We start from the raw sequence: 15,093 nt of genomic DNA, 5'->3' as shown, positions 1-15,093 counted from the left end.
AGTCCTTCCCTATGACTTTTTCTGCCAGAATCTGCCGGGAAAACCATCTCGTGCCTCTGGGCTCTGGCAATGAAGCCAGGATGCTTGGGTTCTTCCTGCCACATGGAGAAAGCCCATCTGCAGGGGGAGAGGCTAGCTTAGAGCAAGGCAGAACCCAGATGCTGGCAAGAGGGTCAGAAAACCGGGTGTGCCTGATGCCAATCCCAGCCTTCCTCCTAGTCTTTCCTAGTGTAAAAATGTATCTGGGATTTGTTTTTATTGGGAATGGTAAGATACACACGAGGTCAGGAAGGAAGAAATTTATACACACAGATCCCTAGAATCAGACATGGCACATCACACAGGGTCATGTGGGGAAAGACCAGGGATGGTCAGGAGGCAGGGAGGGCAAGCGGATAGCATGGCCCAGAGCCTTTATTGGGGTGTTCACAGGAAGGAATGGGCAAGGCAGAACAGGTACATTGAGTAAGCTCAGGATTGGCCGGTTGGAATGATTTGGGCAGGCTCTGGACTACACGAGGGGTCCCTAGTTGTGCAGTACCTGGTCCTGGGGTGACTCAGGGCAGGGGGACTACTGTTCGGTGTGTGAGAGTTTGATAAAAGACATTTGGGGTGTGGCTGTAGATTGATTTCTGTATTCAAGCCACGTTCTCAGGGGAGTTAGGGATCAGCCCCACGAAGGAGCGTCTCCAGGATCAAGGTCCCAAATGCCAGAGCATCAAGAATACAGAAGATAAAGTGTGGTCAGTGTGAGGTTATGCAGAAATCACACAATCCCAAGGTTGCAGTGGCTTTTCGCTTCACAGACGTTTATGTTTCCTCCCAACCAAAAGAGAGTGGGGACAGGGAGTAAGTGTTCTCCTCACCGTCGTCACTCAGAACAATAGAAACTTTGTCCCGGCGCATGCCTCCATGATCACTGCGGTGGGCTGAGGGAACGTGGCAGGTGGCATGCTTGCTCTTAAAGCTTCTGCCCAGAAGTGACAAGCAAGTCACACAGTCACACCTAGCTGAAGAGGGCAGAGAGCTTCAATCCTACGGCACACCAGGAAGGAAGGGAAGTGGGACCTTTGTGACCAGCTCTGATGACTACTGTCCACCACCACCTGAACCAGAAGCTGTCTCTTCTGCTGTGGCTGATTCGCACTTGCAAACGACACACGGCGAGGAAGAGCATGCGCACGCCACGTCCGCGTCTTTTCTCACGACGGTCCTCATCGCCTGTGCGGCACTGGAAACATCCCCCAAATGTCTTCTCGCCTCGTCACCTTAACCTGCGGGGGTCGGGGGAGCATCTCCGCGTCAGGTAGTCCGTTGTGCATTCGACTCCGAAGTCACCTTGTGGGGCCCAGGGTTGAGTTAGAACTTGGATCTGGGTCTTTGAACCTCAAGGTCGGGAGTGTCTCTATCCCTGCCTCCACTTTGGGAAAAGAACACTTGGATTCTTCGCAGACGGCTGAACCTCCCCATAGTCGGGCGACTTTCCGCTCTCTGTCACTCCGGGCCTGCCTTAGGACTTCAAGCCCTTTGCCTCCCCTTCTGGTGATTTTCGGATCCAAAGACACTGACATGAGGACCAGATGTTTGGGTCTTTCCCACACGAGCCCGTTCTCTAAACACGCGGAGGGGGCACCGTGTCCAGCGGTGATTTGTCACGCTCTGTGGTCTGGTAGTTAGGAATTTCGAGGAAGCGGGTCCAGTGTGGGGTAGAGGGCTCTTCATTATTTCGCTCAGTGAGCTCAGATGCTATCGGCAGTGAAAGAGAGTTTTTATTCCTTTAAAACAATTTCATCTAGAAACCACTGGCTACCTGGCATTTTGAAGGCTTTCCAGTGGTTGAACATTTACAAGAACGATTTTGAACCGGTAACTGCCAACTTCCCAATGCTAATCATTACTTAATATCCTCTGACCTGCGTGATGTGGCCTTTTGTCCAACTTCCTGTTTCTTTAGTGCTCACAGTTCAGTGGCTTAATTGTCCTTTTTACAACTACTCTGAGAAAGGAAAAAAAAAACAAGATTTCTTAATAGTATTCCCTGGTTTGTGCCAAAGGACCCTAATCTCCAAGGAGAGAGAAGCAGTCTTAGCTTGAGGAAGTGTCAAGAGCTCTTACAGGTAAGTCTGAGCATCTGAGTTTCTATTAACCCCGGGCTCTTGGCAAAGATGCTGCTGGGCTTTCACGCGCTGGTAAGTGGAGATAAGCTCCTTAGGCGAGGCGTCTCACAGATTTGCAGTAAACTATGAAGCGGACCCGTTGACTGAAGAACGGGACTTTCTTGGCTATTGGTATCACCGTTGCACTAGCCATCCGACCTTAGACACATGCCACACAATGAAATATGACACCGTCCCAGCAAGTGGAATGATCAACAAATTGAGAGATGCTCGGGGATATCAGAAGGCACTGGGGCCAGTGTTAGAAACACGCTGGCTCAGGAGATGGCCTATGCTGAGGGTTTTGGGGCCTCTGAGAAGGTTCCTCCTCAAGGCCTTCCTTTGGTTTATCTAGCTTCTGGGAATGAGTGGCACTGTATTCAGATGGGGATTTGAGGTTGCTTCAGCAAAAGCTCAGTTTCCGTGGATGAAAGAACTGAGTTTCTCTCTTGCATGTGAAAGTCGGGCTGGTAGAGGTTCGAGGAGGTAGGACAGTTCTACTCCAGAGATAGGGGTCCCCCCCACCCCGCCGTCTTGTTGCTTCACCCATCATCAGGTCCTGGTCCTCATCCCGTGTGCAAAGCCTGCTCGCCACTACACCCCATGCTGCCTCCCAGCCCCCAGGAAAAGGGCAAGAGGAAGAGGACGGTGTACCTGTTACCACATATTTCCACTCCCGTGTCGCTGGTCACAATCACGTGGCCTCATGCAGCTGCCAGGTAGGCTGGGAAGCGCAGCCTCTGGCTGGACCGTTGTGTGTCTGTCCAGAGCTGGGGGTGGGGGTGGCGGAAGTGGTGGGTGGGACTCATTACTAAAAGCAGGAAGGAGAGAAAGGACAGTGAGAGACAACCGCAGGCACGGTTCTTTTTTTTTTTTTTTTTTTTTTTTTTTTTTATTATATTATGTTAGCCACCATACAGTACATCCCTGGTTTCTGATGTAAAGTTCGATGATTCATTAGTTGTGTATAACACCCAGTGCACCATGCAATACGTGCCCTCCTTAATACCCATCACCAGACTATGCCATTCCCCCACCCCCCTCCCCTCTGAAGCCCTCAGTTTATTTCTCATACACGCACGGCAGCCGCTAGGTTGCTCGGTGTGGCTCCGTGCATCAGTTGCTTTCCGGGAGCAGGTTTCGTGGAGGAAGAGATGAGAACAGAAGGGCTCTGTGGGTGTGCAGGGGGGCTGCTGGTGGAGGCGGAGGGTGCGTCCTGAGGACGAACCGTGTCTCTTTGCCTTGGGACCCATCGTAGCTCGCACAGTGCCCAGCACGCAGACCTCCGATCAGTGCTCATTCGTGTCCCACTGTCTTCCACAAACCCACAGGATTTGACCTGTATTAGTAAATGATGTTTGAATTCTACCCAATTGACTCGAATGGCAGGCGGATGGAATTCATGCCAACTCCAGCTGCTCTTCCTCAGTCTATCTCGGCAGTGCTCCCTTTTACTTCAGATCAGTTCCTTTACCTGCAGAAGGACCGTGGTGGCCGGGCCCTAATTCACCAACTAGGATCATTCTCCCATCTTCCGCCATGCTTTCCAGCCCTGGTTGACTTCGGGTCTGGCCTTGCAGGGGCCCGCTCAGGGCAGTCTCCCAAGCACCCTCATTTGGGGGAAGGGATAGCCCTGGGATGAGGGTAGGGGAAATCTGCTGGCAAGGAGCAGCCATCGGCCCTCTGAGCTCCTACCACTGTTTTCGGGGACCAGCATCTCGAAGGGGCCAGCAGAGCAAGGGTGCTGAGTTCTGTCCAACTGCTGCAGGGACAGGAAAGGAGCAGCGAGCCCTGGGCCTGAGCAGGGACAGCAGCGGACTGTCTTCCCTTAACCCCCGTTTAACTCCTCTTTGTCCTGGATTCAGGAACAGCACCTAACAGGGGCCTAGGGAGTCAACTCAACTGGTCTGTCTTCTCTTGCCTGTATTTTTCCCCATCATTCCTCTTACCAGATTGTAATTGTCTTTGTATTTCCCCTGCCACACACACTGTTCACCATTGTGTCCCCATCTCCTGAATGCACAGATAATGGCCCTGAGAGCTTCCTGCCACCAGCTGAAATGGGATTCCGTCCCCAGGGTTACTTCCACAGAAGAGGTCCCTTGTCCCTTGTCACGCCCACTTCGGGGACCCAAGACTCCTCTTACCCCAAAGGCCCCAGCGGAAGGGAAGCTCCCACCTCCCGCTCAGCTGGGCGTGGCTGGCACTTCCTAGGACGGCCAGCAGATGGCGTGGTTGCCCTCCTTATCCTCTCTCCCTGGCCTCACCTCGCAAACAAAGAGTGGGGAAGGTGGGGTAGTGGGCGCCTCTCCCAGGACCCTGGAAAGGGGAGAAACTTCCCGCAAAGGAAGCGTCCAGGCCCAGGCCCCCTCCCCTAGAGAACTCTCCCTGTGGGGCCTAGGGCCACAAAAGAGAGAAGGAACACGGGGCTGTGCGTAGCCACCCAGGAAGCCCGTTCACACCTACTGTCTCTCCCTTGCTCCTATGCTGGCGGGTGGATGCCAGAAATCCCACCATGGGGGCCTGTTAGATACGACTCTCAGGTCTTGCTAGCGGCAACCGCACAGGTGTAGCCCCTGGCCCGGGGGCCTTGCGTCCTGGAACTTTCTAGCTACACACCTTGGGCCCGCAGCGGAGTGAAGACTCAAATTCAGGGCGGCTTGAAGCCAAGTCTCAGTTTCTTCATCTCTAAGAAAGGGAGATGAAGTTTAATTTTTCCTGACAACACAGCTTGGAGGGGATTAATTATCCATGAAGGCGTCTGAGAAGTGGAAGGTGCCCGATCCATGTTGGTTAAACTTCAAAGGCGCGGATGCCTCTGTGGGGAGACGCAGGGCGACGAGACTCATCCCTCTTCTCCGCCAGTGCGCTGGGTGGGAGGCGCAGGGCGGGGCTGGCCAGGAGCCCTTGTCCTCTCTCATCAGGATTGTTCCGAAGGCCCCTTCGCTGCTCTCCCTGCCTCCAGCCCTGCCACCCTCTCTCCTTCCCTCCCGTCCTGCCCCCTCTCTGCAGGTGTTTTCTATATAGAAATTGAACGCCATCCCTTTGCCTAAAATACTTACATGGCTTTTCAAACGCTCTCAGAATAAAAGCCAAACTCAGAAAAATGTCATTCAGGATTATTATCTTTTTTAAAGGTTTTATGTATTTATTTGAGACAGAGAGAGAGCGCGCGCACAAGCAGGGGGGAGGAGAAGAGGGAGAAGTCTCCCCGCTAAGCAATGAGCCTGAGGCAGAACTCGATCCCAGGACCCTGAGATCATGATCTGAGCCAAAAGCAGACGCTTCACCAACCGATCCCCCCAGGCGCGGCTCAGCATTCTTTACAACCGATTTCTGCCCCCTGTGTTAGTCTCAGGAAACAAGATTAAAGGAAAGGGCTTAACCCGGATGGACAGCGTGAGTTCTGGGGGCTGGAGGGAGCAGGCCCTGTGTGAGGGCTGGACGGGTCTGAGCACCGAGAATGGAAGTGGGGACAGGCCACAGAAAGAAGGAAGGGGTTGGCAGCAGGCAGGGCCCGTCCTCCACCTGCCTCTTCTGGAGGACAGAGCGGGGTTCGTGCTCACCGTCTTGTCCCCAGTACCGGGCGCCGGCTGCCCCTGCAGGTGTTGAGCCCGCATCTGTCGGAGGGATGCGGGCACGAATGAAGGAGTGAGTGAGAATCCTGACGGGGCCCAGGGTCTACTAGCCACATTCAGGGTCTGCCAGCCACAGACTTTCGCCTGCAAGAGGACACCCCTCCTTCCCCCCCACCGCTGCCAGGCCAGCCCCCGTGCCTAACCGTCTGCTAATCTCCGAGGCTGGAAGGGCCAGCGCTACAAGACAGCGAGGCCAAGAAGAGCGCTTGTCCAGGGGGATGAAATGGTGGCACAGAGGGTGGAAATCCCAGAGCCTGGTCGGCCCGTGGCCTATCTGATGCTCTGTCTGAAACCTCGCGGGGAGGTCACTCTGGCAGGAAAGGGTCGCCCTGCATCTGCCCCCATGGTCAGCCAGGCTCCTGAGCCTGGGTGCCTGCCCTCCTGTTTCCCAGGGCAGCCTTCTCCCTGGCGCGGATGGTGCGTGGCCGGTGCCCTGTCCCCCCGTGACCCCATTCTCTGCGTCCCCTGCCTCCTCCTTGCCCATAGGGTGGCTTCACTTCAGTGTTCTCCAGAAAGAACTCCTCCCTCTGGTTGGCTTGCTCAGCTGCCTCACGGACAGAATCCACAGCATTTGAACAAGCAGGAAGATTTTGCTTGTTTAGCAGGGACGTGAGGTGGCCCACCGTCCGCACCGTCCCCACCATCCTGGTCGTGCATGGCCCTCCTCATCATCTGTCACCTGGAACACTGGATGGGCCCCTAACTCGGCTCCCTTGCCCTGGGCCTGTCTTCCCCTAATCCAGCCTCCTCAGTGCTTTCTAGAAAGTACATTTGACCTTGTTTCATCCTCTGAACCCAATCCCCCTTTACCCAGGCTTCTCCATCTCAGCAAATAACAGTTCCGACCAGAAATGTGGGAGACGTCACTGCCTCCTCCCTTCCCCTAATGCTACCCACACGCATTCTCATCCCCTTCCCTCTATCTCCAAATATATTCACCCTGATCCATTTCTTTTCATCTCTGCACCAACTTAGTTCATGGCATGGTCACTTGGCAGAAGTCATTGCCCATGAGGACGTCTGTCAGCCTCTGCTCTGGATCTTGCCACTTCCCTCATTGCACTAACCTCCCATCGGTTCCAGGAGTCTTCTAAACTCTTCCTGCTGTAGGGTCTTTGCACTTGCTGCTTCCCCAACCCCTCTTGGAACACTCCTTCTGCTGGTTTTCATGAGACCAGCTCCTTCTCATCTTTCGGGGCTCAACTAGAAGGTCACTTCCCTAGAGAGACTTTCCTGGGCTATTCTCTCTAAAGAGGATTCCTCCTTTTAATCTCCATCCCAGAATCCTGTTTCTTTCCTTCCTGATCCCCAATATAAAGTCTTATTAATTTAACGAATTGATTTGTATACTTATTTAGCCTGTCATTGTCTGTCTCCCCACTAGAATGTACCATCAGGTACATGAGAAGCTCATCTGTCTTGTTCAACGTGATATCCCCAGGGCCCGCCACAGGCCTGCGCGGGGTGCGTGCTCAGTTAATATTTGTTAACTGAACGTAATAAACAAATGCCAGATTCACATGTCACGGCCCTGCTTTAGTCTGTCATCGCTTCCCCAAACTCCCCAGGGCCCCATTGCAGCTCCTTCACCACCTGCTTGACTTGCCTTTTCTGGCTTCCCTGCCAGCCGATGGGGACTCAATCAAGTCAGAAGGGTTAAGTCAGAACAGGGGCCATGATGCAAACACGAGCACGGGGCAGGAAGGTTTAAAAAAAAAAGTGGGGGAGGGGACATGGGACCTTCATGATGAGGGACAGATGACCTTCTTCACGATCCTGGGCAGGGCTTCACTTCTGTGATGTCTATTTTTTTTTTTAAACCATAACAAGGATTAAACTCTGGACCAAGAAGCCAAGGGAGCAACTGGAAATCAGAGGGGGCACCTCTCCCCGCGGTAGGTGGCAGGGGGCTGGGACTCCCCACTGCCCACTCAGGCCGGGCTGCAACCGAATTCTTAAAAGAGCAAGTCCTTGCAACGAGTGGATCTGAGAGCAGGAACTGAGCCTGATCTAGCCCCTGCCCCTGCCCCAGAGCTTAGCCCTGTACTTGGCCCATCATGTGTCCTCAGAGAAGAGCAAAAGCATGTGTCTTGGGGGCCAGAGAGCCCAACCCATTCAGGTCAGGACTGAGGAGCAGCAGGACCACAGGAAGCCCTCAGAGGCGGGGTCGCTCTGAACGAGAAGCCTCTCTAGGTAGATGGCAGGGGAGGGGGCTCTCTGCCCACACCATCCCCACGTCCCCAGGTGAAGCTGTCCCGGTGGCCCAGTTTCTGTTCCGCTCCGAAGGTGGAGACAGTCATCTGGCAGCTCAAACCCATCTTGGCCGGCTCCTCGCAGAGTGGCTCTGTGCTGGGGTTTCTCCTCCGCTGCGCCCAGCCCGGCACCAGGCGGTGGCCGGGGGTGCAGGAGATATTCCTGAGTCTGGGGGTCAGCCCCTCTAGGAAGCCTACCTACAGGCCCTGGTGTGCGGCTCTGGGGAACGGCCCTGGGCACAGCTTTAAATCCAGCCTCCACGGGGTGGGGGGTGGGGTGTAGGGAGGGAGGGAAGTTTCCAGAAGGAGCTGAGGGTATCTTATGTGACTTTCCACCAACCACAGTCCTTCCAAGCAGCAGGAGCGTCTCCACAGCGAGGCCAGAAACTGATTTGTGTTTCTGATCAACCCCCTGAGATCCATCTACCAAGAGGGTGGAGTGTCTCCACTCTCCCCCTGGGCATCAGCCGTTGTCACAGACCACCTCCGGCAGGCCTGTGCCCTGGGTCTTCCCCAGATCCGGAGCCGGACACTTGGAGAGGGCCATTATCTGCTGGAGGTCACGGAGCTAAGTACCTTCTGGTCCCAAGGCAAGTGGTGTCCTGTTTCTGGAAAACATGGGGTTCACCGGAAGTTAGTGTGGAGAAGCATCATCCCCAGCAGAAGAGCAGTCACCAACCAGGAGAGGACACCCCCGGGAGTGCGGGGGATCAGAAGCTGTGAGCTCCAGGCTGCCTCCTGCTGAGAAAGAAGCCCCAAAGATGGATCTGCAGACAGAGAGACCTTGTGACAGGAGGAGCCAGTGGGCAGAGAGGATGGAAACACAGGAGAAAGCTGGAGGTGGGACGGGGGACCCCTACCACTGGGCGCTGTCCCAGAAGGGGGTCCGTGGGATTCCAGGCAGCTGAGGGTGAGGCCGGAGCCGGCAGGAGGGTGGGAAGGGCCGGGAGACGTTGCTGGCTCTGTGGGCTGCTCTCTGGCTCTGGGACAAGAGTGGTAGCTGGTGCTTGAATTCGGGGTGCTTTTTGCGTTTCCCAGAAGCCTCCATCTGAGCAGGTGTCCGTCTCCTTCAGCAGCCACTCAGGACTCCTGCCAGCCCTGGCTGTCCTGCCTCACTCCTTGACGGCCCATCAGCCTCCAGGTAGCTGATCCAGCTGGCTCTCCCTCCCTCAGCCCCATGAGACGCGGAGGGGAGCTTCGTACATCCTCGGCCCCAACAGACTCAGAGCTTCAGTGTCCTCTGTGCAGCCTCCTCTCCCGGCCACCCTCACCCATACCTAGGCCTTCCCACACCTGCCTCTGACTCAGACTCTGGGCCCTCAGGGTCAAGGCAGCATGGCCTTCTTGAAGCATCTCTTGCTGGGCTTGGGAGAGGGGGATAGAGGCACACCCCATCCTTCCCTTAGCCTGCCAACCACTCTCTCCAAATATCATCTCCATTTCCTACCTTCCCAGACACAATCCCTCCAACTCTTTTAGACTCTATATTTTGAGCTTTGAGTCCTCAAAACATTTGCAGCTCCTTCTTTGCAAACCCAGTCTCAGCATGGAATACAGCGGCACTCAGCATTGACTGTTTTGTGCTTGGCCTTTTGGGACCGTGGTGAACACAACAGTTGCATTTTAACATCAAGGTTCATTTTATTTTATTTTATCTTAAATTGGTAATATATCATATGATCAAAAATATCAAAAGGAGGGGCGCCTGGGTGGCGTAGTTGGTTGGGTGACCGACTCTTGGTTTCGGCTCAGGTCATGATCTCAGAGTCTTGAGATGGAGCCCCGCATTGGGCTCTGTGCTCAGCTAGGAGTCTGCTTGGAATTTCCCTCTTCCTCCCTCCGCCCCTTCCCGCTGCACCTGCTCTCTCTCTCTCCCTCTCTCTCTCTCTAAAATAAATAAATAAATCCCCCCCCCAAAAAAAAAATCAAAAGGAGGGGTGGCTGGGTGGCTCAGTTGGTTAAGCGTCCGACTCTTGATTTCAGCTCAGGTCATGATCTCAGGGTCGTGACATGGAGCCCAGCATTGGGCTCTGTGTTTGGCGTGCAGCCTGCTTAAGATTCTCTCTCCCTCTTCCTCTGCCCCTCCTCCATGCTCTCTCTCCCTTAAAATAAAATAAAATTAAATTAAATTAAAATTTATCAAAAGAGGGGCGCCTGGGTGGCACAGCGGTTAAGCGTCTGCCTTCGGCTCAGGGCGTGATCCCGGCGTTGTGGGATCGAGCCCCACATCAGGCTCCTCCACTATGAGCCTGCTTCTTCCTCTCCCACTCCCCCTGCTTGTGTTTCCCTCTCTCGCTGGCTGTCTCTATCTCTGTCAAATAAATAAATAAATAAAATCTTAAAAAAAAAAATAAAATAAAATTTATCAAAAGAAACAAAAGTATGCACAATGAAAACTCGCTCCCACACTCCAGTTCCCAGGTCTCCTCCCACAGGCATGGATAGTATCGGTTTCTTGCGAATCCTTCTAGAGATAGATTTTGCCTGTGCAGACATCCTGCCCCTTAATCCAGGGGTCAGCATACTTCAGCTGAGCTCCCCACCGAGGCCAAGCCTGGCTCACATTATGTTGTTGTTCAGCCTGAGAAGGAATTACGGTTTTCACATTTTTAAAGATTATAAGAAAACCAAACCAAACAACAACAACAAACAACCCCCCCAAAAGAAAACAAAAAACCCCCCAAAATATGCGACAGAGGTGGCCTGTGGTTTGTGAAGCCTAAAACACTTACTCTCTGGCCCTTTACGGAAAGTTTGGTCAAAATTTAATCAAAAGATGGCATGCTCGATACACCCCGCTTTTATATTCGCTTGATCACCTATCCCGAGCCCCTTTCTATCAGTATCACTCTGTGCTGCTTTGCGTGTCTCTAAGAGCACACGGGGTCCTGTGGTCCAGGCGGACAGCTAGGTTGTTACCGCCCTGCTGCAGTAGGGACACCGGCCCAGGGGGCCAGCCCTGCACCGCAGACTGGCTGGCCTGTAACCGTGGGGATGTGTCTCTCACAGCCCTGGCAGCCCGGCGTCCGAGATCAAGACACCTGCCGCTTCCGTGTCCCCGGAGGGTCTGCCTCCTGGCTCGCAGGTGACTGTCCTCTCACTATGTCCCCACGAGGTGCAAGGAGGCTCTTCTACGAGGGCCCTGATCCCATTCACGGGGCCTCACCTCCATGAACTGAGCAGCATACAGACCCCCCCCCCCAATGCCGTCACCCTGGGCCTTCATTCTCAAGGTAGGAATTTGGGGGACTCAAACGTTCAGTCTGTAGCCCTTTCCCTTTATCCACCGCCTTCCCACTCCCCCTTCTTTTCCTCCTTTCCTCATTTTCCCCTCCTGGCTATAATGTTGGTGTCTCAAAGACTATCGAGTGCGTGAGTGAACAGACTTCTGTCTGGGAGGGGAGGGTTGTCGGGAGACCGTTGCCCCAGGGAGAACCAAGTCTCTGGTGGTCTCAGCGTCAGACCTGCGGCCCCTTCTCCTTCCCTTCCTCACCTCTCCGCCAGCCAGTACAGTGGTGCCCTGTCTACCCAGCACCTTCATGGGGTCTTGGGCACCCCCCACCCCCCTACACCTGCAGGAGGCAGATCTGCGAAGGGGGTGATCCCCAGGTCACTGGCACTTCCTTCAGACTTGCTCCAGCCTCCTGTCCCCTCTGGACGTGGCTGCCAGTCACTGGGCTCTGCAGGGCATCTCAGTGCTCCATCCAGAGCAGAAGCTGAAGCCGCGTGGGTAACCACACCCTGGGCTGGGGCTGCCAGGGCCCAGGGCTACAACGTCGCAAAACTCCAGTTCCCCTGACACACTGGATCCTGGCTTGATCCAACGTCCTTTTTCCCGTCCTCCCAAAGCTTCTCACTTCCAAGCTCTGCTCTCATGAGAGGAGTACCAGCCAGAAAGGCCAGCCACCAGCTGCCCAAACCTGCTGTCCGCTGAGTCCCAGGATGGAGGAGACTGCTCGTGTTGGGGATGGGCTGGAAGCAGGGACCCTCCCCAAAGCCTTTTCTGTCCTGGACAGGGCAGGACTGGCTGCCGCCAGCCCTCTCTCCCCAGAGCTCCACCTTGCACCATCATTGAGTGAGGGGCCTCTGCGATCTGGCCTCCGGAGCTGTAAGCAGGGGCTCTTGTCTCTAGTTCTGGGGCTCCAACTGCCCGCTTAGCTTGCAAGGCAGAGAACATCCTGGACACAGGCTGTGTGTGGATGGACAGTTCCCTGATCTCAAGCCCCAAACCTCAAAATCTGACTTGTCCATTTCCATGCCCCCCCCTTTCACGCAGGGTCAGCAATGCCTCTGGGTCCCGAGGTCACAATACGGCTCCACTTGCCCGCTCCCTCAGTTCCACCGTCCACACTAAGTTGGAATAAGAGCATCTTTCATCAGGACTCCTCAAGCAGAGAGGGGGACAGGCGGGAGGCTGGGACGAGGGGGTGTTGGGGAGAGCCCTGCGGCCAGCTTAAGTGCAGGAGTGATGGCCCCTAATGGGTTTAACAGGATCACGTGGCTACCAGGAAAGGTGTGGCCTTCAGGGGGCAGGAGCAGAAGGAGGGAGACCTGCCAGGGAACTTGAGGAGTCCTGATGAGAGGTGTTCCCCCTTCGCACCAGTTCATCCCGCTCGGGAATGCTCTCCCACAGATCCGCACGACCTGCTCACAGAGCTCAGCCCCACTCAGCCTCCTCGTCCTGGGGCAGCTCACTGGCAAGATCGGGTGTGCAGCCGTCTGTCTCCTCCCCATGGAAGACACGCTCCGGGACAGTAGGAAGCTTGTGTGTTGAGTTCACGGTGGTGTCCCCACCTTCTAGAACTTGTACTCCCTTCTCCATAGAGCTCCACAAAAGCTGTGTCTTGGTCACGTCCCTGGAGACTTTCAACAAACACCTTTATTAGGCAGGAGGTCAGGCAGCCCCTTACTTTGGTTTCTGAAACTTCACTAAAATTCACAAATTAGAGCGCGGATCCCGTCTCAGAGGATAGAGAATCCTTCAGCTGATCGCCCCCTCTCTCCTTTGATGTGGAGTCTTTTGATTTCCTCCACCTGCCAGCCTCACTCCTTCCTCCCATGCCGCCCGCCCCCAGCCCCAGCCCTGCCTGCTTGCCGCTCCCCCATCAAAGGGAGGCAAGGTCCACCGGGGAACCCCTGAGCTTGTGGGAAATGAACAAAAGGAACGAGGGAAGAGAGACAAAGACAGAGAACGTGGAGGGAGGGGTAATACTACCAGGGGCAAGCCACGGAAGAAGTTGGCCAAGAGCGTGCCAGGCGTCTCTGAGAGTGCCCAGCCCTGGCCTGGTGGCTCATGGCATCGTGGACACACGCCCAGGCAAGCTTGCCCCTGGGTGACCAGCACTCTCAACGGAGCTAGAGAGTCTAGGGCAAAGTCCCAGGAGGAAAGTGACATTTGAACACCAGCTTTGCCTTGGAATTGTTGAAGAGTCAGGGATGGGGGTCTGAGCTGGTCACCCATCTCTTGATTTCCTTGTCTCTTTGTCTCATCCTTGACATCCCTGGAGGATTTGAGAAGAAAGAATAACAGCTCGTAATTTTGAGCACCTACTATCAGCCAGACACTGTTCTGAGCGCTTGGAATCACACAACCACCTTGTGAAGGAAGAACTATTATTATTCTCATTTGTAACAGATGAGAAAACGGAGATCCAGGGAAATGAAGTAACTTGCCCAAGTCACACAGCTAATAAAAATGAGAACTAGAATGTGCTCCAGGCCATCTCATTCCAGACTCCGGGCACTTCACCAGCCCCCCTGCATGGCTGTCAGGCAAGAAATCAACATGAACAAGGCTTGTTAAATGCGACAACCCCATATAATAATTCAGTTTTCATCCAGCCCTTCTCTCGTGGCTCCCAGCATCTCTCCATGTCTCTGTGACAGGACTTCTACCCCAGGGATACCAAGGGACCCAGATGGGAGTCGTGCCCTCTAGGAGCCCAGAGCCCAGCACTGAGCCTGGCACAGCAGCCACACAGACAGGTAAGCAGTTGGGTTCCTCTCGGGAGGGCTGTTGAGGAAGAGTGAGGAACGATAAGACAGGAGAGGAGCCGGAGCTGCAAGTTATAGCTTATTGATCATTCTGTTAGTAATAAAAAACAGATGATGTTTATTGCCCACTACTCACACAGCAGGCATCATTTGGAGCCTTCAGATATTAATTGAAATGCTTATGCTGTTTGTCTTACAGATGGCCCCCAGTGATCCTCACTTCTGATATTCTTACCCTTGTTTCGTCCCCTCCCACAGTAAATCAGGGCTGACCTGTGTGACCAGGAAGTTATATGACGGAAGTGACAGCGTGTGAAGGAACCGCATCTTCCTCTTTGGTGTCCCGGATCACTATTTGGAAAGGAGCTGAGGCGTCTGGCCTATGGCTGCCTGAGTGAGCCATCTTGGTAATGGACCCCCCAGCCCCACTCAAGCTCCCGATTTCGCAGTGCCAGCCCACATCCAACTGTGCCCTCAGGAGGGATCTTGGGCTGGGATTGCCCAGTGAAAAAACCCCTGAATTCTTGACTCATGGAAACTGTGACAGGTAATAAATGGTTGTCTTGTGCCACTAAGTTTTGGGATAATTTGTTATACAGCAAGAAATAACTAATACTCATTGAATCATCCCAACAACTCTATGAAGTAGATACTTTAATTGCCCAAAGTTTACAGCTAGAAGGAGGAGGAGGCAGGATTTTTCTCAGGCACACCCCTCTCCTCCCCAAAACTTGTCTTCTAGATGGACACCTAATGATGCTTCTGTGATGGGAGGTCTGCTGGGGGATGTTGAGCAGACCACAGTGCCAGGCTCCCCAAACTGGCCAGTCCTCAGGGCCACCTTATTAAAAATAGACTCCCAGGACCTTTCCCTATTTTGGCTCAGTAGGTCTAGAATAGAACCTTCAGCCGTTTTAACACTTGAATATTTCAGGACTCACTAATATTCCCAGAACTTCTCAGCAGACAGCCATGGCTCTCCCATTTGGCTAGTTAGGGGACACTAGATTATACAGCAGTGACCAGAAATTTCAGTGGCTTAATCCCCAGAAG

The 15,093-nt window shown here is 54.1% G+C and overlaps 1 long non-coding RNA gene across 3 annotated transcripts; it reads left to right on the top strand.

Annotated features, from left to right (window-relative positions):
• Nucleotides 1-1,758: 1,758 nt before the first annotated feature.
• LOC117796681 lies at nucleotides 1,759-14,603 on the top strand. Of its 3 annotated transcripts, XR_004621285.1 has the most exons (4): nucleotides 1,759-2,117; nucleotides 2,713-2,875; nucleotides 13,933-14,031; nucleotides 14,299-14,603. It is a non-coding gene; the product is annotated as an uncharacterized LOC117796681 (long non-coding RNA). The 3 variants fall into 3 exon arrangements; XR_004621287.1 differs by lacking the exons at nucleotides 13,933-14,031; nucleotides 14,299-14,603 and adding an exon at nucleotides 6,281-7,302 and having other exon boundaries at nucleotides 1,764-2,117; XR_004621286.1 differs by lacking the exons at nucleotides 13,933-14,031; nucleotides 14,299-14,603 and adding an exon at nucleotides 4,887-5,268 and having other exon boundaries at nucleotides 1,764-2,117.
• Nucleotides 14,604-15,093: the final 490 nt, after the last annotated feature.

The sequence above is a fragment of the Ailuropoda melanoleuca genome, chromosome 16 (genome assembly GCF_002007445.2).
Source record: "Ailuropoda melanoleuca isolate Jingjing chromosome 16, ASM200744v2, whole genome shotgun sequence".
Taxonomy (NCBI): domain Eukaryota; kingdom Metazoa; phylum Chordata; class Mammalia; order Carnivora; family Ursidae; genus Ailuropoda; species Ailuropoda melanoleuca.
This window is presented reverse-complemented; position numbering and strand designations above follow the sequence as displayed.